We start from the raw sequence: 2,723 nt of genomic DNA, 5'->3' as shown, positions 1-2,723 counted from the left end.
AGTGCACACACAGCTAGGTGCTGTAGCTAGCTCCAAGACATGGAGAAGAACGTACGACGAACCTGTTATTAGCAATGTTTTGACTCAGCTCAATACATGCATGCATGCTCGACACGTACGCAGACACGCCCTGCTACAACGAGCGAGCAAGCTAGTGACGAGGACGACCACATTTTCAGTCCAGCAAGCTTGATTAGCTTTCAATTAGGATAGACCTCGATAATGGATCGAACACCCAGAACCGGAATACTGTAGTCCTGAAACCCAGCCTCCGAGAAGATCCTCTTCCACTCCTGCTCGTCTCGCTAGACTCCATTGATGCACATGATCAAGAGGTCAAACAAGACCTACACTACCACATACAGGAGCTTTGCCGAGTGCCAAGGACACTCGGCAAAGCCCTAAAAATACTCGGCAAAGCGTTTACCGAGTGTTACACTCGGCAAACGACATTCGGTGTAGGTTTTAACGGCAAAGACTGTTTTGCCGAGTGTCAATCGTCAGGCACTCGGCAAAGACTATGCCGAGTCCCCAAAAAACACTCGGCAAACATTTTTCAGGAAAAAAAACAAGTCGCCGGCAGCACCACCACACCACTGCCGCCACCACCACCACCACCACCAAAGCCGCCGGGGAAGAAGAAGGGGGAGGGGAGGGGCGCCCGCTGGATCCGCCGCCGCCGAGGCCTCGCGCGCACCTAAGCCAATGGATCCGATGCCATCGAGGCCGCACCCGCATGGAGAGCAGAGATGGAGAGGGACCGTCGAGCCCGCCTGCTCCGCTCAGGCCCCACCACCGCCGCCGGCCTTCCCGGGCACGCTGTAGCCGAATCCAGCTCCTCCGAGCGCCACCGTCGCCGGGGGAGGCCTCCCTGAGCGCCGTTGTAGCCAGATCCAGCTCCTCCATGCACCCCGCCGCTGGAATCGGCTCCTCCGCTCACCCCGCCACCGGATCCAGCTGCCGTGCCGCTGCATGAGGAAGAGAGGGGCGTGCCGCTACATGAGGAAGAGGGGGGTGTGCCACCACATGGGGGAGAGGGAGGGGCTGCGCTGGGGCCGCATGGGGGCGCCGGGAGAGAGGGAGGGGGGGGCGGCGAGGGGAGGGGCGCCGGGAGAGGAGGAGAGGGGGCGCCGGCCGAGATTTGAGGGGAGGGGGCGCCGGCGAGGCGAGGGGAGGGGAGGGGAGGGGAGGGGAGGGAGGAGGTGCGCCGGCGAGGGCCGTTCACCGGCGGGGAGGGCAGGGAGAGGGAGCTGGGAGGGGAGGGAGGGAGGGGACGCACGGTGTGCGGGGGGAGGGAGGGGGCGCCATGCAGGGGGAGGCAGTGTGGGAAAGGAGGAGGGAGGCGGGGTTTTATTTCTAGGAAAAAATTATTTCTTTGTCTAAGTGTTCTAGATCTGAGCACTCGACGAAGTTTTTTTTGTTTTTTTCTTCTCCTTCTTTTCCGGAAAAAAGATTTTATTTCTTTGCCTCACGTTCGACTTCCGGCGATGGCTCATCGGCTGATCCGACCACCATTTCTATGATTATTACCTTCCCTCCTGCAGCTCGTGGAGGTATGGCTTGCTTGCAGTTCTTCAATATCTTCACACACTCATCGTCGCTCCAGTCGTGCAGAATCCACTTGAGGAACACAACGTCCGCCGGTGGAATACTCTAGAACATGTCACCGGCAACGTACTGGACCTTATTATTGGTGCCAGCAGCAGAGGCATCAGCAGCGGCCTTGGCGATGACCTGCGGGAGGTCCAGGACGGTGCACTTCAGGTCCGGGAACGCCGCCACGATGGTGGCGGCGGCCCCACCAAGGCCGCTGGCGATGTCGACGAGGGAGGTCAGGCCACGGAACACCTCCTCGCCACACTCCCTGAGGACGATCGACATGAGGAAGGCGGTGTCTGAGGCCATGGCGTCGTCAAATGGGAACGCTTTAGCGTCACGCTCGGCTCGCTCCCAGATCGTCTGCCCGCCGCAGGCCATGGTGAACAGGGACAAACTAGTCGGCCGCTGCTGGTCGTCCTACGGCTGGAACCACGCGCGCATGCCCTGCTAAACGCGGATCGTCGGCAAGTTTCGAGGAAGAGCTGCACATGCACGGTCAAAGAAGGCATCGTCGTGGTCGTCGTCGAGCCCTTCTTCTCTCCGACGATGAGGAGTCGGGAGGCTGGCGTCAGCTTGTAGACAGGACCTTCTGCTTCTGCGTCGCCGTCCGACGCTGCCGCCGGTTGCTGGACGGTGAAGACTGAAGATGCCCAAGACAGTGAGCGCACGCATGACGTGGCATAGGTCACGGAGCTTGTTGTTACGTGGGTCAATCCCGGCCTCCACTAGTATCTGGGGAAGGGTGGCGGGGCCATCGAGGCGGCGGATGGCGTCGGCGACGCGGAGGTCCATGGCGACCGTGAGCGTGAGGGACTTTAAGAAGCCGAGGGACTGGTGCCAGAGGTGGAGCTGACCCATGAGCTTTAGCCTATGAGGCTGTTTGGATTTGGGGGCTAAAAATTAGACATGTACCCTATCATGACCTATTTGCTCAGAATTAATACCTATGCATAGTCAAGCATAGAGATGGGTGGGGTAATATGCGTCTTTTGTCCCACAAAATCACTTTTAGCCCTCTTTAGCCCATCTTGGAGGGGCTAATAGAAAAAGAGTGGGATAAAGTTTAGCCTTTACTTTTAGCCCACCTGTTTGGATCCATAAGGGCTAATGTAACACCATCGGTG

General features: G+C 58.8%; 1 pseudogene; it reads right to left on the bottom strand.

The window, feature by feature from the left end:
- Window positions 1-200: 200 nt before the first annotated feature.
- Window positions 201-2,457, bottom strand: LOC136466279 (5-pentadecatrienyl resorcinol O-methyltransferase-like; annotated as a pseudogene).
- Window positions 2,458-2,723: the final 266 nt, after the last annotated feature.

Source organism: Miscanthus floridulus, chromosome 7 (genome assembly GCF_019320115.1).
Source record: "Miscanthus floridulus cultivar M001 chromosome 7, ASM1932011v1, whole genome shotgun sequence".
NCBI classification, from domain to species: Eukaryota; Viridiplantae; Streptophyta; class Magnoliopsida; order Poales; family Poaceae; genus Miscanthus; species Miscanthus floridulus.
The sequence above is the reverse complement of the archived record's forward strand: the minus strand, read 5'-3'. Positions and strand labels throughout refer to the sequence as shown.